At 40.6% G+C, this 21,339-nt stretch overlaps 1 protein-coding gene, 1 long non-coding RNA gene and 1 other non-coding gene across 11 annotated transcripts in view; 1 reads left to right on the top strand and 2 right to left on the bottom strand.

The window, feature by feature from the left end:
* LOC135113582 (uncharacterized) overlaps positions 1–21,339 on the top strand; it is a 346,462-nt gene that overhangs the window by 251,803 nt on the left and 73,320 nt on the right. The window lies entirely within an intron of this gene.
* The window catches only part of LOC135113544 (ras-related protein Rap-1b-like), a 229,152-nt gene that overhangs the window by 185,913 nt on the left and 21,900 nt on the right, over positions 1–21,339 (bottom strand). The gene's annotated exons all lie outside the window — the stretch shown is intronic.
* Positions 8,199–8,271, bottom strand: Trnar-acg (transfer RNA arginine (anticodon ACG)). The gene has a single exon. It is a non-coding gene; the product is annotated as a tRNA-Arg (tRNA).

The raw sequence follows: 21,339 nt of genomic DNA, 5'->3' as shown, positions 1-21,339 counted from the left end.
GTGTGTGTGTGTGTTGATAGGATGGACCACAGCAACAACAATATTAAAAAGAGCAACAACACCAACAGCAGCCCAACCATCACCACTACCACCACCACCTACTACTACTACTACTACTACTACTACTACTACTACTACTACTACTACTACTACTACTACTACTACTACTACTACTATATACTCGCATCATCTTCACTTTTCACACTTCATTTCACACTTCATATCTCTCTCTCTCTCTCTCTCTCTCTCTCTCTCTCTCTCTCTCTCTCTCTCTCTCTCTCTCTCTCTCTCTCTCTCTCTCTCTCTCTCTCTCTCTCTCTCTCTCTCTCTCTCCTTCCCTCACTTTCTTAGGGAGCAGCCATTTCTGGGAATTTTTGTAGCATAGCTTTTGTTTCGCTCTTACATAGCATTTAGCCGGACTCTTGTGTAATGAAAAAGATGCTGGCACTTTTCTAATAATGTGCCAGGCGCTGTGATGGGAGGGCGGCGGGAGTGGGTGTGTGGGGAGGGTGGCGGGCGGGAAGAAGGGACGGCTGGTAGGTGGATAGACGGGCTGGCTGGGTAGGTGCAGTGAGTGTGATAATAGCTGAGTTTACTGACTGTGGGTGGATGAGAGAGGTTACGTGGCGGAGAAGCAGCGAGGAGGAGAAGGAAGAGGAGGAGCAGGAGGAGGAATATGATTGCTGTTGTTGTAGGTACGAGTATATGGGTCTTACAGTGCCTCTCTTTTCTCCTGTTTCGTCTCCTCATTCTAAGTATTTTGATGTTGTTGCTGTTGTTGTTGTTGTTGTTGTTGTGGTGGTGGTGGTGGTGGTGGTGGTGGTGGTGGTGGTGTCAAGCTATTGTCGTCAAGCTAAAATTATCTAGTGTGAGCTTGCGTTAATGCAGAGAACGAACTGTAAGGAGAGAAAGATGATGTTTTTTTTTTATTATTATTATATCGTAAAAAAATATAAAAAATATATTTTTTGAGAAAACTATTCACTGTGTGGTGTCGAAATGGTGGCATTAATACTGCCTTAAAAGATTAGCTAAACTACAAGACCCATTCTTTTTATGATAGAAGGAAAGATAACATAGGTAGGTAGATAGGTATAAAAGATTGATAGATATATTCATGAATAAATAGATAGATGGATGGATCACAAGATAGATTTTTGAAAATGACAACGAAGAAAAATCACTTGACGGCAGACTTTTGAGAATGGTAGCATCAAATAAATCAGTAACGTTTAGATCATACCAAAATGAAACATCCGCAGGGTCACACAATACCTACATATAAATTTTGCCATTCAAGCGCCACCCCGGGGGAAAACTTTTCTCTTCTTGCGGATCCATCACTTTTAATACTTTCAATGCTACACAAATGTTTCTAGAGACATTTTTTTCTACAGCCTCTTGAATTATTCTGTCGCTTGGACTGCGATGTGTAACGATTCACAATAATAAAAATTCGGAAGCCCAGTATGAAAGATACCTAATATGTTTCCACCTATCATCCACATCCACAAAACCGTAGTATTAGTAGTAGTAGTAGTAGTAGTAGTAGTAGTAGTAGTAGTAGTAATAATAATGATAATAATAATAATAATAATAATAATAATAATAATAATAATAATAATAATAATAATAGTATAAAAATACAGTTCAGATATTCATCGTTGCAAACAAATAAAAAATAATAAAAAATATTCAACGTGTGTGTGTGTGTGTGTGTGTGTGTGTGTGTGTGTGTGTGTGTGTGTGTGTGTGTGTGTGTACTGCCAGCTCTTTTCCTGGTGTTTGTTTAGTATTTTCGTTAACATATTTACAGCTTTTCTGTATTGCACTGGCTTCCATTCACTATTCACTCGCTGGTTCACATAGCAGCCATTGTGTTTATTGTTCTCGTTATTTGCTTTTAATTATTACATCGTTTGTTTAGATGTATATTAATTTACTGTATGATTCAGGTGGAACACACCAGCATTGTTATGGAAGGCAGCATGTGAAGCTCACGTGTCTATTCACTCTGTCTAAAGAAACTACATAATGCTTTACACAAATATATATAGAAGTCCATTGAAGGCCTGCGATATGTACACTTTTTTTTTTTTTTTATTGTACGTGGTTTCTGTTCTCCATGATGCGCCGAGCAGATACATAGATGAACGATAAGAACAATAGAGGGGCAGCTATGGGTTCAAGGGAAGGCAGGCAGACGGGCCTAGATGGAGAGATGAGATAAAAAAGAAATTACTGAAAGACCGCGAAATAAACGAAGCCAGATATGTCGCATAGAAAAAAAATGAAAGAATTCATAAACAAAACAAAAAAAAAAAAATAATAATAATAATGGGAAAAATGAAAAAAAAAATATGTAAACATTTCCTTGGACTATGAGAATGTCATGAAAGAATGGGAATATGGTGAGTGGGAACATAAGTTATATTCACTGCATATTTCTCGTTCGCGTTACTTATGGTGATCTGATGCAATACTGATGGCAGGCAGCATCAAAACATTACCTTTACGTTACGCAGCATCTTCCCGTTCTCGCACATTCACGCATTCCGTTTTCATGGTTCGTGATGTTCCTGGAAACTACCATCAAATACATACAGGTAAATCCTACCATGGTTGGAAAAACCCGGTTTTTTTTTTTAAACCCAACCCACTGGATTTTTGGGTTTTATTGTTTTTTTGGGGATGCTACTCATTTTATGTATATTCCTTATATTTATATGTGAATCAGTTTAAATAAGCAATTAAAAACTAATCTAGAGTGAAACAAATGGTTGGAAGAGTGAACAGACAATTGTTTAGGTAACGTTGATAAAGGTTGATCCGGTTGGACAAAGCCTGTGTTAACTTGTACTGTACAGGAAATGAATAGGTCAGGCTTGACTACATTTACATTTATTATGTATATGTACATACGGCTCCCTATTACTACTACTACTACTACTACTACTACTACTACTACTACTACTACTACTACTATCTACTACTACTACTCTCTCTCTACTCTCTCTCTCTCTACTACTACTCTCTCTCTCTCTCTCTCTCTCTCTCTCTCTCTCTCTCTCTCTCTCTCTCTCTCTCTCTCTCTCTCTCTCTCTCTCTCTCTCTCTCTGTGTGTGTGTGTGTGTGTGTGTGTGTGTGTGTGTGTGTGTGTGTGTGTGTGTGTGTGTGTGTGTGTGTGTGTGTGTGTGTGTGTGTGTTTGAAGGAGGTATGAGAAGCATGGAGGATAGGGACAGGGACGGGAATGGGGATTTGGAGAGGGACAGGAAGAAGGCAGGCCCAAAATTCACGTGAAAGGAAGCTCTAGCCAATGACAGTTGCCATGAAAAAAAGATGACAGGTGTCGCTTTTTTTTTTTCCTATAAATATAGGTTGGAAACCTGCTTCGTCAAGTAGGGAGCCGTTTGTTCATATATAGACCTTATTCATCAGTATGATATAAAACTAAATATTTATATGTAAAATATATATATATATATATATATATATATATATATATATATATATATATATATATATATATATATATATATATATATATATATATATAAAACATCAGCCGAGTATTTTTGAGTGGGTCTTTTTTTTTTTAATGCCAACCCTAAATCCCACCCTCGAAGTTCCATCCTTAAAGCTGACCCTCATAAGGAATCCCCGTGATAAACTAAGCTAACCTGACGTGATGTTGATTGGGTGGGAGATGTGGCTGCAGTGTTTGTGAGTTCAATTTACTTAAGGAGAAGTTACGATGTACAGAGATATCTTTTTTTTTTTTTTCCACTTAGACAATCAACATTTTTTTGCGTCGTTTATTCATAGTCTTTCCTTATTCCCTGACCAGCGTCCTTGAGGCGAGTGACAGCTGTGCAGCAATTATCTCTTTGCGCAGTGATGTGGAGAGAAAGGAGCTGAAGTGAGCCATATTATTTGTTTGTTTTATTTTATCTTTTGATTATTTATGTGCTTTTCTTTATTCAGTCTCAAAACTCTTGAACAGGAGCCGGTTTTAGACTTTTTAGAACTAAAGAAAGATATATTTCAATAAAAGATCTGTTAAGAAAGTAACTGATAAGCGAAAGAAAAAACAGTAATGGTAACTGGTTTCTTGTGCTGAACAGGATTATTATTATTTTTATTTTTCAAGGTTCTGGAAATCTGGTCAAATTAGGTGTTCATGTTTAAGTTCTGTAATGAAAAAAAGGAAAGACTTAACAAAAGGCCGCACGAAAGAAAAAATGCAGTGCACACACACACACACACACACACACACACACACACACACACACACACACACACACACACACACACACACACACACACACACACACACACACACACACACACACACACACACACTTTTAACAAAAACCATCGAAAGGAAACATTTCTTGTGATGAAGAGGGAACAGACGCAGCAAAAGCCGTTCTAAAGGAAAACTTCAAAAGCAATTAACAAAAAATTATTGAAGTGTAAGCAAGTTATTTCTTGTGTTAACCTTTCATTCTGCTTCTAAAATGTTGCAGTGGAAAGACAGCCAGGTGAATAAAGGCGACCCAGCACAAAGTTGCATCACCAGAAACGGTCAGGCGATGCGTTGCTATTCTCAGCATCCCTTCCTGTTTCGTAATATTTAACATAAAAAAAAAAAAATAAATAAATATAAAAAAATAAATAAAAAAAAAGCCTTAGCGGGAACTAAATATCATATGATGGTTGGATGGGAACATTTATATTGCAAAGGTGGTGAGGAATATTGTTACATTTTGTCATGCATGTAGCGGTGAAGGCTGCATCTCTTAACTCACTAAATGATGAATATTTATTTTCTCTTACTCTTGCGAACACGAATTTTATGTGCAGTGAAGCCTAAGTGTGTCTGTGAGGTTTTACGTATTGCGTTATTTAGAGTGCATTGTTTGTCTTTTGCGTTCGTGTAAGTAGATTTGTGCTTATTTTCTGTTTGTTTCGTATTTAATAATTTGTTTTCATTATTATTATTATTATTATTATCATCATTATTATTGTTGTTGTTGTTGTTGTTGTTGTTGTTGTTGTTGTTGTTGTTGTTGTTTCATTATTATTATTATTATTATTATTATTATTATTATTATTATTATTATTATTATTATTATTATTATTATTTTTATTATTATTATATTTTGTTGTTGTTGTGTTGATGTTGTTGTTGTTGTTGTTGTTGTTGTTGTTGTTGTTGTTGTTGTTGTTGTTGTTATTATTATTGCTATTATTATTATTATTATTATTATTATTATTATTATTATTATTATTATTATTATTATTATTATTATTATTATTACCACTACTACTTACTACTTCCACAACAACAGTAAAAACTACTACTACTACTACTACTACTACTACTACTACTACTACTACTACTACTATATATATAACTACTACTGATTTGTAAACTGGATAACAAAATTTCTTTATCCATGGTAATACTCGTAGCCGTCATGTCATTCACGCAGTACATGGAACTGCAGTACAGGTCACATGACAACGCGGTTTGGCTGTGGTGCTGATGGAGGGCTCGTGGGTGAGTGCTGAGTCTCTTATGTAGTTGCTCATGTCTGCCTGAGTGTAATGAATAGCACCCCCACCAATCCCCACCAATCATGTAATTATCATCATTACACTCATCATTCTCACTTGCCTATTCGATTTAGAGTCATATGCATGCGTTAAATTTTTCTTTCCCTTCCTCTCTCCCGTTCATTTTTAAGTATTGAGTTTGAGCGTTATGTTTGGCTGTTTATTGGTATGTATGTATGTATGTGCATGTATTTATGTATGTATGTATGTAGGTATGTATTTATGTATGTATGTATGTATATGCATTTACGTATGTCCCTCTCAATGTAGATTTGTATCCACGTACGTAAGTGTGTATGAATGGATTGATAGATGTGTAGATGAATGTATGGATGGATATATGTGTCAGTATGTATGTTTGTCTCCCTACCCCACCATCTCTCTCTCTCTCTCTCTCTCTCTCTCTCTCTCTCTCTCTCTCTCTCTCTCTCTCTCTCTCTCTCTCTCTCTCTCTCTCTCTCTCTCTCTCTCTCTCTCTCTCTCTCTCTCTCCCCTCCCTGAACAACACAAACACTATTATTTTCACTCTTTTGTAATGTGTTAATCCAAATGGCCTTGAACCTTTTTTCCGTCATACTCAAAAGCTTGCAAAACCAATCACGCAGCTCATGCTTGTTTTTCTCGTTATGGTGAGGCAATATGGACACGATTTTTTTTTTTTATATTTTCACCCCGTATTTTTCACCCTGACCTTCCCCAATGTGGGTTAAAAAGATAGAGACGATTTTCATTCATATACGAGTAGATAACGTGAATGGACAACAGGGAGAGGTAGAAAAAAAAAAGAAAAGGAAAATGTGGTAACAAGCAAGGTCGTCTACACACACACACACACACACACACACACACACACACACACACACACACACACACACACACACACACACACACACACACACACACACACACACACACACACACACACACACACACACACACATTTCCTAAGACGGCGGTGATTTCTAGTAACTTAGATAATGTCTGTTTTTCTGTCTCACTTGCATAACATCTGCCTGGCCTGGTGTGTTATTGCAGAATTGCTGAAACTTTTCCGGTGATGTAGCTTTCGCTGTGCTGGGCAAGCGGCAGGATGAGTGACTGCAGTAGCGGGACCTAGCGGACGGATTTGCTTCCAGATACACACGCACACTCACACACAATTGGTGGTAGCGGTTTTAGATACCTCGCGGCACAGATTCGTAATTCTGCTCCGATGTTGATCTCTTTGTGGCTTAGAATCTTCTCCATCTCATCCATTCTCCCAATTAAAGGCTTTCAAGTTGCTGGAGAGAAACAGTACATTTATTAAAACACTTCTGATTTCCTTGTGGATTAAGATTCGCCTCCTTTCTCTCATCTGAATCCTTTGAACCATCAGTTAAAATAAGAAAAAAATAAGAGGAAGTTTGCTTTGAGTATCCGAAGATTACCAGTGTTTGAGGTCGTGCTTCGTGCTGGAATAACAATGAAGGTAAAAACTGCAAGCGTAAATTTATTCTCCATCCCCTCGTGTTTGCCATGGTTTATTGGGTAACCCTCGCGTCCCTCGCTCAGCCGCTGGTAATCAAGCGCGCTCATGCAAAGGCACTTGCGACTCCCATGCCACATAGCAGCTAATGGAGGACGATGACGATGGTGAGTAGGAGTGGGAGCAGGTTGTGGACGTAAGACAGGAGGATGACGAAGGCAAGGAAGGAAGGAAGGAAAAAGTGGAGGGAGGGAAACGAGGAGGGAGAGGAAGAGAAGATGAGGAAGAGGAGAAAAATGAAGGACAAGAACAAGGATAAAAATAAAGAGGAAGAAAGAAACGAGAGGAAAGGAGGAAGACCAGCCATTTTTTTCCTCTCCAGTGGCACCTCGTTGTATGTAAAAACCATCGTCGTCACGCCTTAACTCGTCCGATATTTCTTATTGCGTGGAGCTTAACAAGAGTAATGACTTGTAAAGCAGTTGATATTCAGTCAGCGACCTTTAAAGAGACCGAGGATTTCAAGGGCACCTACTTCAGCAGCCAGAGAGAGAGAGAGAGAGAGAGAGAGAGAGAGAGAGAGAGAGAGAGAGAGAGAGAGAGAGAGAGAGAGAGAGAGAGAGTGGTAAGGCCAATTCCCACCCACTCTCATTCCGGTTCAGGGCTCCAATCAGACGCCTCTTGAAAATAAGAGTGAGTGTGAGTGAGAGTGAGAGTGAGGCATTACCGAGCCAGACAGTGACGTCATTAATGGAAACCAAGGCTGCAGAAAGGTATCAGATTGGCTGGGCAGCGCCTATCTTTTTTTTTATTTCGCCTTTTCCCTTATTCCTTCCCTCCCTGTGGTGTGGTGAAACGGTTGCGATGCTTCATTGCTCCGCTGCCTCGATGCGTGGTATGGTATCAGAGTGTGGCTTGACTTGCAAATGATTCCTGAAAGCCTCCTCTTAAGCCCTTTCTCCTCCTCCTCCTCCTCCTCCTCCTCCTCCTTTCTTCTATGTTAGTGTTGCTATATTGCGATATGTGAGAAAAATTCATCCCGTTAACTGTAATCAGAATGTGATTTTTTTCCACACAGCAAAAAATCAAAGAAATTATTGCGTGTCTCGACCTCGCCAGGATTCGAACCTGGAATCTTCTGATCCGTAGTCAGACGCGTTATCCGTTGCGCCACGAGGCCCTACAAGCGTCAACTAAAACACGGAACAGAAACGAGTGCCTGAGTGAAGCTGAAAGTAAAATATGCTAATTAACCACACACACACACACACACACACACACACACACACACACACACACACACACACACACACACACACACACACACACACACACACACACACTGGGAGTTATTGCCTTGAAATCCACTCATGCTGTAAAAAAGAAAAAAAAATGTAAAGGAAAACGCAAACTACCAAAAAATTTAAGCAACCAAATACCGTAAAAGGAATACATGAAAAAAAAAAAAAGAAACACGCTATAAAACATAAGTGAAAAAAAAAAGTTTCAAAATAAACGCGTAAAAAATTATTTAAAAAAAGAGAAAGAAGGAAATAAAACGAGATACTTTAAAAGTTCAAAAACCACCCAATTAAATCCGGATACTCTTGAAGCTGTCTTTGAAACACACACACACACACACACACACACACATACACACAAAAAGGGGGGTTGCGGAAATGACGATAATAGAAGTGGGTACATTCAGAATGAAACACAGAGAATATACTTAGGACAGTGGAGTGATGGAGGTGGCGCAGAGCAAAGCAAAGCAAAGCAAAGCAAAGCAAAGCAAAGCAAAGCAGTATCTAACGCTTATCCTCCTTTTTTTCTATTGTTGATGTATTCCAGGACCGTATCGAGCTGTGTGTGTGTGTGTGTGTGTGTGTGTGTGTGTGTGTGTGTGTGTGTGTGTGTGTGTGTGTGTGTGCAGTCGTCGTCCTCCTCGTCTGATCAAAGGCACACATGACAGACGTTGGCTTAGCTGTTGACTGATTTTTTTTTTCTATTAATTCATCTTGCTATTGTGTCTCTCCGTGTTGTGATCAGTGCTTGATGACGGCGTTGTGTTGTGTTGCGTTATGTTGAGGCGTGCTGAGGTATTAGTTTATTTGAAATGTGTGAAGATGACGCGACGCCCGACTTCTGTGGCGGTGGTGGTGGTGGTGGTGGTGGTCGTCGTCGTGTTGGGTACGCTTGCGACACTCTTGTCTCTCTTCCTTCTTGCTCTTTCTCGTTCTTCTCACTCACTACTTATCATTTTTCTCACTTTTCTCCCTCTTGCTATGTTCATTGTCAGAATTTTTCTCTCTAATTCTTACTCTTCTCCCCCTTCTCACCCTTTTCACTCCGCAGTCATCTCATTGTTCTCATTCTTTTGTCATTTATTGGTTTTTAAGAGTGATTAAACTTAAGGTAATAGTAGTAGTAGTAGTAGTAGTAGTAGTAGTAGTAGTAGTAGTAGTAGTAGTAGTAGTAATGTAGTAGTAGTAATAGTAATAACAACGACAATTTACATGAAATCAATTAAATTCCAGATATGATTCAGTTCCAGAAATGAAAATACAACTAATAAATAAGAATAATAATGATAATGTTAATAATAATAATAATAATAATAATAATAATAATAATAATAATAATAATAATAATAATAACAATAAACTGCCGACGGTGGTTTTTCAGTCGCTACCTGGAGGCGGCACGCAATGCATGGGTGGCTGTTTACGTGTGTGTTACTGAGAGGAAGCTGTGTCATTTCCGCTGGTAAACTAGAGCAATCCCCGCCGGCGCTGTTTGAATTAATCCTTTACGGCGGCCTTGTTATGGTGAGCTGAATGGGGCTCGTGCTGCGTCAGCTCAGGTGAGGTGATGTGTCAATAGTGAAACGAAATGGACAGTGCTAAACGGATTTTATCTTTTTTCCTGTATTTTTTTTCCCAATAGACGTTGTGTGTATGAGAGAGAGAGAGAGAGAGAGAGAGAGAGAGAGAGAGAGAGAGAGAGAGAGAGAGAGAGAGAGAGAGAGAGAGAGAGACCAATCGTACATAGATGTCGTTAATGAAGGAAATTATAGGGATGAGGTTATTAATGATGCAAAAGTGGTATATTAGTATACCGTAATAGTAACAGTAATAGTAATAGTAGTAGTAATAGTAGTAGTAGTAGTAGTAGTAATGGTAGCAGTAGTAGCAGCAGCAGCGAATACAACAAACCAACGTAAAGAAAATGATAACTTACAGACGGAAAACATAAATAACAAAGAAACAAAATAAAGGCCTGCTTACGACTAACATTTTTATAGGAAAGTTAAGACAAACAGTACTAGTGCCAGTAAACCCCACCAGCGCAGGGGGAGGAAGGGAAGAGCATGAGGATGAATGATGTTGAATGATATCAGCCACAGAAGAAGATTGGAAAGAGAGAGAGAGAGAGAGAGAGAGAGAGAGAGAGAGAGAGAGAGAGAGAGAGAGAGAGAGAGAGAGAGAGAGGTCTTTGAGTATATACATTTGTGAGTCTCTCCATCAACATTTTTTTTCTGTGCCTTATTTCTTAGGATTCCTATTAGATATGTCTCGGTGGCGCTTCGATAGAGCTGCTGCTACTTAAGGTCCTTGTCTTAGAGAGAGAGAGAGAGAGAGAGAGAGAGAGAGAGAGAGAGAGAGAGAGAGAGAGAGAGAGAGAGAGACTCTGATGCTCTCGTTCATATGCTTGTTTATGTAGATTAAATAATGTTCTGTATGTAAGCTCTGTATCTCGACCGAATTACGTCTCTCTCTCTCTCTCTCTCTCTCTCTCTCTCTCTCTCTCTCTCTCTCTCTCTCTCTCTCTCTCTCTCTCTCTCTCTCTCTCTCTCTCTCTCTCTCTCTCTCTCTCTCTCTCTCTCTCTCTCTCTCTCTCTCTCTCTGTCGTGTCATGATGCACGCCGTTTATTTGCTTTACTGCTGTAATCTTGTTATATTACTCTCATGATTACCTTTTGAACTAATTACTGTCGCATTTAGAATGATTGTTATTAATTATGCCCATTAAATAAGTTGGACAGAGTTTACAAAGATAAATCAAGTATCCAAATAAATATCATTAAAAAACTCCCACACATAGAGCACAATTGCTATTTTAAGAAAAGGGAGAAGCGTAGGAAGAGGAATATCGCTTTCTGTTATTGTATTCTTTTGTGTTGTAACTCGACAATCAACGAAAACAAAACTATAGATCCTGCCCACATTGGAAAAGAAAAATGCCTTCGAGGAAAAAAAAGCGAGAGAAAAGTCGGGAAGTCAAGGAAATAATTTTTGCTATTCCTCTATTTTTATCGTGTGTTGGAGTGCAACACACGGCAGTAGACACCTGCTGAAACGATAATTACCCCCAGTGAGGTCTAAAGCACTGTTCAGGGAGTGCTGTGAACTTATCATTAAACCCAGCTGTGACCTCACTGAACGTTTCCCTTTGTGTCTCACAACACAAGGGGGCAGTCACAGCCTGCCCTCTAAAGACAACTCTCTTCCTCCACACAAAACTACAAGGACCTAATAACACTCACACCCTTCACTCAAAAATTTTAAAATCATCATGGCGACTCCTACACCAGCCTTGGAGTCCCCGTGTGGGGAGGGGACCATAAATGTCCCCAGGTCGGACTGCCTTTCTGTCGATGACCCTAAGTGTCTTGACCCGCCTCAACTTGTTCTTCATTAACTTCTGCAACATTCGCGGTCTAAGATATAATTTTCAATCTGTAGAATACCACCTCTCCTCTTCTAAACCTCATCTTCTTTTCCTCACTGAAACTCAGGACTTCTAAACCTCATCTTCTTTTCCTCACTGAAACTCAGGAGTCTGAGGCAACTGACAGTAGCCCCTTTTCTGTTCCCTCCTACTTTCTCTATCCTCATTTTCGATCCAAAGCTGGATGCTGCGTTTATGTGCGCAATGACTTAACCTCCTCTCGTGCCCACGCTCTTGAATCTTCCGAGTTTTCCACCATCTGGCTACGACTACAGAGTCACTCTCATACTAAATTTATCTGTGCTATATACCTCTCACCTAACTCCTCTGATTATAAGAAATTCTTTGACTACTTAACTTCCAAAGTGGAGCACATTCTGACCCTCTTCCCTTTTGCAGATATCTCCATTCTTGAAGACTTCAATGTTCACCACCAGCTTTGGCTTTCCTCTCCCTTCATTGACCATCCTGGTGAACTACCCTCCAACTTTGCTATCCTCCATGACCTAGTCCTAGAGCAATTGGTGCAACACCCTACTCGTATTCCTGACCGTCTTGGAGATACGCCCAACATTCTTGACCTTTTCCTGACCTCTAATCCTTCTGCTTATGCTGTCACCCTTTCTTCTCCGTTGGGCTCCTCCGATCACAATCTCATATCTTTATCTTGTCCTATCGCTCCAGTCCCTCCTCAGGATCCCCCTAAGCGAAGGTGCCTCTGGCGTTTTCCTCTGCTAGCTGGGGGGACCTGAGGAGGTATTTTGTTGATTTTCCTTGGAATGACTACTTCTTCCGTGTCAGAGACCCGTCTTTGTGTGCTGAGTGCATAACAGAGGTGATAGTGTCTGGCATGGAGGTGTACATTCCTCACTCTTTTTCTTGTCCTAAAGCTTCTAAACCTTGGTTTACCACAGCTTGTTCTCGTGCTATACACGTGCTAGAGAGTTGGCCCACAAAAGATACTTAAGCCTTCCATCACCAGAATCTCATGCACTTTATATTTCTGCCCGAAACCATGCCAAGTCTGTTCTCCAACTAGCCAAAAACTCCTTCATTAACAGAAAATGTCAAAACCTTTCAAGATCTAATTCCCCTTGTGATTTCTGGCATCTAGCCAAAAATATCTCCAATAACTTTGCTTCTTCTTTCCCTCCTCTATTTCAACCAGATGGCACCACTGCTATCACATCTATTTCTAAAGCTGAACTCTTCGCTCAAACCTTTGCTAAAAACTCTACCTTAGACGATTCTGGGCTTGTTCCTCCCTCTCCTCCACCCTCTGACTACTTCATGCCACGTATTAAAATTCTATGCAATGATGTTTTCCATGCCCTCGCTGGCCTAAACCCTCGGAAGGCTTATAGACCTGATGGGGTCCCTCCTATTGTTCTCCGAAACTGTGCCTCCGTGCTTGCACCTTGCCTAGTCAAACTTTCAGCTCTGTCTGTCAACATCTACCTTTCCTTCTTACTGGAAGTTTGCCTGCATTCAACCTGTTCCTAAAAAGGGTGACCGTTCTAATCCCTCAAACTACCGTCCTATTGCTTTAATTTCCTGCCTATCTAAAGTTTTTGAATCTATCCTCAAACAAACAACAACAATTCTTAAACATCTATCACTTCACAACCTTCTATCTGATCGCCAGTATGGGTTCCGTCAAGGCCGCTCTACTGGTGATCTGGCTTTCCTTACTGAGTCTTGGTCATCCTCTTTTAGAGATTTTGGTGAAACTTTTGCTGTTGCCTTGGACATATCAAAAGCTTTTGATAGAGTCTGGCACAAAGCTTTGATTTCCAAACTATCCTCCTGCGGTTTCTATCCTTCTCTCTGTAACTTCATCTCAAGTTTCCTTTCTGACCGTTCTATTGCTGCTGTGGTAGACGGTCACTGTTCTCCTAAATCTATTAACAGTGGTGTTCCTCAGGGTTCTGTCCTGTCACCCACTCTCTTCTTATTATTCATTAATGATCCTCTAAACCAAACTTCTTGTCCTATCCACTCTTACACTGATGATACCACCCTGCACTTTTCCACGTGTTTTCATAGACGTCCAACCCTTCAGGAGGTAAACATATCACGCAGGGAAGCCACAGAACGCTTGACTTCTGATCTTTGTAAAATTTCTGATTGGGGCAGAGCAAACTTGGTATTGTTCAATGCCTCAAAAACTCAATTCCTCCATCTATCAACTCGACACAACCTTCCAGACAACTATCCCCTCTTCTTCAATGTCACTCAACTGTCCCCCTCTTCTACATTGAACATCCTTGGTCTGTCCTTTACTTATAATCTGAACTGGAAACTTCACATCTCATCTCTAGCTAAAACAACTTCTATGAAGTTAGGTGTTCTGAGATGTCTCCGCCAGTTTTTCTCATCCCCCCAGCTGCTAACTCTGTACAAGGGCCTTATCCGTCCATGTATGGAGTATGCTTCACATGTCTGGGGGGTTCCACTCATACTGCTCTTCTAGACAGGGTGGAATCAAAAGCTTTTCGTCTCATCAACTCCTCTCCTCTAACTGACTGTCCTCAGCCTCTCTCTCACCGCCGCAATGTTGCATATCTAGCTGTCTTCTACCGGTATTTTCATGCTAACTGCTCTTCTGATCTTGCTAACTGCATGCCTCTCCTCCTTCCGCGGCCTCGCTGCACAAGACTTTCTTCTTTCTCTCACCCCTATTCTGTCCACTTCTCTAACGCAAGAGTTAACCAGTATTCTCAATCATTCATCCCTTTTTCTGGTAAACTCTGGAACTCCCTGCCTGCTTCTGTATTTCCACCTTCCTATGACTTGAATTCCTTCAAGAGGGAGGTTTCAAGACACTTATTCATCAATTTTTGACCACTGCTTTGACCCTTTTATGGGACTGGCATTTCAGTGGGCATTTCTTTTTATTAGATTTTTGTTGCCCTTGGCCAGTGTCCTTCCTACATAAAGAAAAAAAAAACTGGAAAAAAAAAAAAAAACGGAGGTACTTCACTACAGATATTGAACAACTGGCCTTTCTAAAAATACCACATCTGCAATTACCATATCTCTGCTCTGACGTGTCCGTGACTTCATACCTGCACGCACCGTACGTACCTGTCTCTGAGCCCGTCCCTCTCATTCACACCTTGACCGGCGATGTGCGAAAAAAAAAAAAAAAATGACAATTGTAGTTGGGTCGAATCAAAGTTCTGGAGGAAAACTCATCGAGGCGCAGCGTTGCCATCCATCACTGGTGTGTCTCGCGTCCAGTGCTTTGTTGTTCCTTTGTCAGGCCGGGCACACAGCGATGGGAGAGGCACGGGGAGGATAGATACTAGATAGCCCCCGACACGCCTACTCGCTTTTGACCATGAATGCATGTAGGTGGTGGTGGTGGTGGTGGTGTAGCGACATATTGACAGATTACTGCAGTTTGTGTGTGTGTGTGTGTGTGTGTGTGTGTGTGTGTGTGTGTGTGTGTGTGTGTGTGTGTGTGTATGTGTGCACGTGCGCTCGCTTGCTTGCTTGCTTGCAATATTGTATATGTCGAGTTTATTTTTTTTACATTGTTACTTTTTATATAAGTTTTCCAATTTATAGCTGTTCTTAAAACTTTCCACTTGAGATTCCAAAGTGTTATTTTCTTCGACTTTCAGCGTTGTTGTTCTTTTAGTCAAGCGTGTGGACTACTGCTACTGCCAATATTTTTGTAACCGTTTTTTTGTTTCTTTCTTTCTTTACACTTCAAACTTGCTACTTCGTGAGTCCGTATTTCCATTTTAGGTAGAAGTTTTTTTTTGCATTTGTTTGTTGTTTTTTTTTATCACTCCAAGCTCAGGTCTCAAGGCTGCGTGGGGTGCCTTTGTTCTCGAAAATAGTTTGCTATTTTTCGGTCTCGAAAATCGAGAGAAGTTTCCTTTTTCTCGTTCTATACACTTTACCATTAATAGTTGTAGTAGTAGTAGTAGTAGTAGTAGTAGTAGTAGTAGTAGTAGTAGTAGTAGTAGTAGTAGTAGCAGCAGCAGTAGAAGCGGTAGTACTAGTAGTAGTGGTAGTAGTATTAGTAGTAATTGTTGTAGTAGTAGTAGTAGTAGTAGTAGTAGTAGTAGTAGTAGTAGTAGTAGTAGTAGTAGTAGTAGTAACAGCAGCAGCAGGAATAGTTGTTGTTCATGTTGATGATGTTTTCCGCTTTTATCACGTTTTATTTGTTCACTCATTGTAACTCTTTTGCTTAGTTTCTACTTTTGATATCCCGTGACACACCACTATATTTGCCTCACGCGTACTACTGGCTTACCGGACACACGTCTGACAGCTGCCTTGTGTCCTGACTCAGGCGTTAGTTTAGGGATAGAATACGCTAGTTTTAATTTTGTACATGATGTTTTCTTAGACTTTATTTCAGTTAAGACAGAAGAGAGAGAGAGAGAGAGAGAGAGAGAGAGAGAGAGAGAGAGAGAGAGAGAGAGAGAGAGAGAGAGAGAGAGAGAGATTAAACACGCCAGACCATCCCATAAGAAGACGAAACAATGCACTAACTAATGACCTTAAGACATCCAAGCGTTCATACTCGTATATTTTAAGGAACCCCAGCACCTTAAGACCCCACAACAACGGGTCATTGTAGCCTAAGACGCCTTGACAACTTAAGATGCTACAATAACGCTCTTTTAAGAACTGAAATGTCACAACAACACTCATAACTTAAAACGCCACAACAACACTCATAACAAAACACGACACAACAACGTTCACAACAACATAAGACAACACAATGAGATAAGACGCCCCAGCAACACTCACACATCAACGAGACGTGAACCAAAACCAAACCCTCGCCTTCTGCAGCATCTTGAGGTCACTGAGAAGAGTAATACATCGCACCTGCCTCAGCGAAGCGTCCCTTGGCAGCGTGTTCCAGTCCCCCGGCGCCTCTTTCAGCCCTTCTCCCCTCATCTTGCCCCCTAGAGCACCACTCAGCGTCCCGAGCCTCCCCTCACGGGCTCCCAGAGAATCACTTGCCGCTCTTCACCGCCACTCGTTTCCTCGCCCTCCCTTAAGATTTACGGTAGCGTGTGAATGAGTAGACGAGCTCGGGGATGAAGAAAATTAGAAGCGTGAGTGTTAGGTAAACTACACGTGTGTGTGAGAGAGAGAGAGAGAGAGAGAGAGAGAGAGAGAGAGAGAGAGAGAGAGAGAGAGAGAGAGAGAGAGAGAAAATGATTATAGAAAGGATGAAGTGAAGGAAACATAAAAAGATGTAAAGAATTGAAAGAGAAATGGTAAGGATGTGTATATTTCAAGATGAGAAAATTAGGAACTTGAGGAGAATGTATGCAAGTTTATTATGAGAGAGAGAGAGAGAGAGAGAGAGAGAGAGAGAGAGAGAGAGAGAGAGAGAGAGAGAGAGAGAGAGAGAGAGAGAGAGAGAGAGAGAGAGAGAGAGAGAGAGAGAGAGAAATGAAACCAGAGTTGTCAGAAGTATGTTAAAAAAAAAAAAAACATAAAACCAGGTATCATATAATTTTTTTTAATATAAACATGTAAAACATGAGAAAATGATTTAGAGGGAAATTGTATGTTACGTTTAATAAGGGACGTTTGTGAAGAGTAAGAAGATAAACGATTTGAATGGAAAATGAATGTCAGTTATTTAAAAGAGAGTCGTTAAGAATAATAAGATGATAAACTAGAGCGTGATAGTTAGTAGGGCAAGGAAGAAACGAAACTTGTTAAAGGAAAAAAAATAATAGGGAATTAAAAAAAAAAGAATAATTTTTAAATATACTGAGACGAAAAAAAAAATAATGAACTAGTCAAAGGTATCAGATTGTAGTAAAGGAAGGTCGTATCTGAAAGAAAATTTAAGACTTTGTTAAGGTAGGAAAATTAGAAGAAAAAAAAATCAAGCTGTAAAAAGAAAAGCCAGTTGGTGAATATATGTAAGAACGATGAATATGATATATAATTTGAGATATTTGATAGGTATGCAAAATGATAAATTAACCCAAACAACATTTATTATATTAACGTGCCCCACTTTTGATAATAGAGGACGTGTGTTGTAGACTACCAAGTGAAAGGGATGACTAATTAAAAACTGGGAAGAGACAGAAAAAAAGAGTAATACAATGAAACCGACAGAAAATTAATAGCAACAAAATGCGATGATACAGCAAAGTAATTACTCTGTGTGTATGAAATTAATTGATGTCAAACACACACACACACACACACACACACACACACACACACACACACACACACACACACACACACACACACACACACACACACAGAGAGAGAGAGAGAGAGAGAGAGAGAGAGAGAGAGAGAGAGAGAGAGAGAGAGAGAGAGAGAGAGAGAGAGAGAGAGAGGCAAATAAAGAGAAGGTGAGAGGGGAAAAAACGATCCTACACACACACACACACACACACACACACACACACACACACACACACACACACACACACACACACACACACACACACACACACACACACACACACACACAGAGAGAGAGAGAGAGAGAGAGAGAGAGAGAGAGAGAGAGAGAGAGAGAGAGAGAGAGAGAGAGAGAGAGAGAGAGGCAAATAAAGAGAAGGTGAGAGGGAAAAAACGATCCCACACACACACACACACACACACACACACACACACACACACACACACACACACACACACACACACACACACACACACACACACAGAGAGAGAGAGAGAGAGAGAGAGAGAGAGAGAGAGAGAGAGAGAGAGAGAGAGAGAGAGAGAGAGAGAGAGAGAGAGAGAGAGGTAAAAAACGACCCTACACACACACACACACACACACACACACACACACACACACACACACACACACACACACACACACACACACACACACACACACACACACACACACACCACACAGAGTCAGGCAGCAGCTGACGTCCACTTAAAGAAAGCAAATTGTCCTTCAGACTTTCATGGTGTTTTATTACTTTGGCAATCAGCACCAAACACCCTCTTCCTTCCAGCGCCCTGTCCCTCTGCTCCTTCCCTTCCTCCCTGCCCATTACTTCCTCGCCCCTCCCTTCCATTACTCTCTCTCTCTCTCTCTCTCTCTCTCTCTCTCTCTCTCTCTCTCTCTCTCTCTCTCTCTCTCTCTCTCTCTCTCTCTCAGAAACTCCTTTGCCTACAACTCTAAATGTCCTTTTTTTATTTATTTATTTATTTTTTTGTCTTTATACTTTTATCAATATTTACATTAAGTGTTTTCATGTATTTTTCGTATATTTTCTCCGTCATATTTTACTTCTCTTTCCTGCTTTCTTCTTCCTTCATCCTCACACAGACTTTTTCCCTTCATTCTACTTATCAACATCATTCCCCTATTTTCTCCTCGTCTTCTTTATCCTTCTCTTTGCCCTTTCAACCTTCATAAAAACCTTACCTATCTTTTCCACCTCTTTCCTCCTCCTCCACCTCTTCCATTTCCTTTCTCCTTATTCAATTCCCACTCACATCCTTCTTCCTTCTTCGTATCCATCCCTCTTCTGTATTCCATCTTGCTGTAATATATTTTTATCATTATTATTTCTTCTTTACATGTCACTGTCACCCCCACACATCTCCCCTATCCCCTTTCCTCCCCACACCCCGCTCCACCTCTTCCAGCTGTAGCCAAATTCCTCATACCCATCATGATATTAAGGTTTCCGATATACCCTGCACGTATACCTTAATTGAAGCTTTTGAACCACCCTGTATGCAAGTAATTACCTGTTATGTTTTTTCTTATTGCCTCCCTCATTCTTTCCTCCCCTCCCTCCTTTCACTCATCGCCTTCCTTAGTTTCTTCATTTTCCCTCTTTTTCCGTTTTCACTTTTTTATTTATTTTTTTTTATTTATTGGATCGTGTTGATTGCATACACACACACACACACACACACACACACACACACACACACACACACACACACACACACACACACACACACACACACACACACACACACACACACACACACACACACTATGATCTTTCCTCGCTTATTGCTCTAGTAGTTTAATTTTCTTCTTTTCTTCGTCGTCGTCTCCACTTTCTCCTTTTTTTTTTTTTTTGATAATTGTTTTTTAAGGTGAAGAGATGATAAAGTTTGTCTTGTTTTTCCACCAGGTGTGTGACTTTTGTTATTGTGTCACTTGTTTTCGATTCCTTTTAACTCTCTCTCTCTCTCTCTCTCTCTCTCTCTCTCTCTCTCTCTCTCTCTCTCTCTCTCTCTCTCTCTCTCTCTCTCTCTCTCTCTCTCTCTCTCTCTCTCTCTCTCTCTCTCATTTGAATTTAGTTCACTTATATCTTCATTCCCATTCAACATCTATTTTCCATTCATCTTCCTTTCCTCCCTCCCCCTCTCCTTCCCTCTCTCTACCCACCCACCCGCCCACCTACCTACCTACCTACCTACCTACCTACCTACCTACCTACCTACCTACCTACCTACCTACCTACCTACCTACCTACCTTCCTACCTTCCTTCCTTCCCTGTTTCTCTCCTCTATTCATGTTTGTCTCTCGGTACACACACTTCTCTCCATTGTCCCTCTCAGGATCCTTTCCTTCCTTCCACCCACGTCTCCTCCACACTCCCTCCCTTTTCCACGCTCCCTCCTCCACTCCCCTCCCTTCCTCAGTCCCTCCCTCCTTCCCTCCCTCCTCCCTTCTTCCTTCCTGCGCCGGCCACGTCTCTCCATTGATTAATATAATCATATATTCCTGAGTCCTTTGCGTCACTCCATCATGATTATGAAGAGAAGGAGGGAGGGAGAGAGGACGAGGAAGGGGAGGGATGGAAGGAGGGAGGAGGAGGAGGGGAGGGAAAGGAGGGTGTTATGGAGGAAGGTAGGGAAAGGATGGTGAGAAGGAGGAAGGTAAGGAAAGGATGGTGAGAAGGAGAAAGGTAGGTAAAGGAGAGAGAGAGAGAGAGAGAACAAAAGTAGGAAGTGGAGGAGGGAGAAAAGGGGGAAAGTAAAGGAGGGAGAGAAGAAAGAAGAAAAGAAGAAGGAAGAAAGAAAAGAAAGAAGAAGAAAGAAGAAAAGAAGGTAGGAAGGGGAGGAGGGAGAAAAAGAATAAGAAAGGTGAAAGAGGGACAGAAGACATGGAATGTTGAAATCTGAAATAAAATTTGGGGAAGGAATGATGGGGGGAGAAGGGAAGGGTTAAAGAAAAAAGAAAGAAACAGAAGGAATATAATAAGAAAGGAAAATGAATAGGTAGAAGTAAAAGGAAAGAAAATGGGGAAGGGTACAAAAAGAGATAGATAAAGAGTGATAGGGAAAGAAGAAAGAGCAAGGACTTATGAAGAGAAAGAAAAAGAGAAGGAAAAGCAAGGAATAAAAAAGGTGAAAAAGTCTAGGAGGAAGAAAAAGACGGTGATGAAAGGAGCTAGAAAGGGAGGGAAAAGGAAAAATGGGATAAGAAAGATGCGTTGAGAAAGGGAAATGTAGAAAAGGAAACAGAGGCTGAAATTGGTAAAAAAAAAAAAAAAAAAAGTGAAAGGAAAG

This window comes from Scylla paramamosain, chromosome 2, assembly GCF_035594125.1.
Source record: "Scylla paramamosain isolate STU-SP2022 chromosome 2, ASM3559412v1, whole genome shotgun sequence".
Lineage (NCBI taxonomy): Eukaryota > Metazoa > Arthropoda > Malacostraca > Decapoda > Portunidae > Scylla > Scylla paramamosain.
This window is presented reverse-complemented; position numbering and strand designations above follow the sequence as displayed.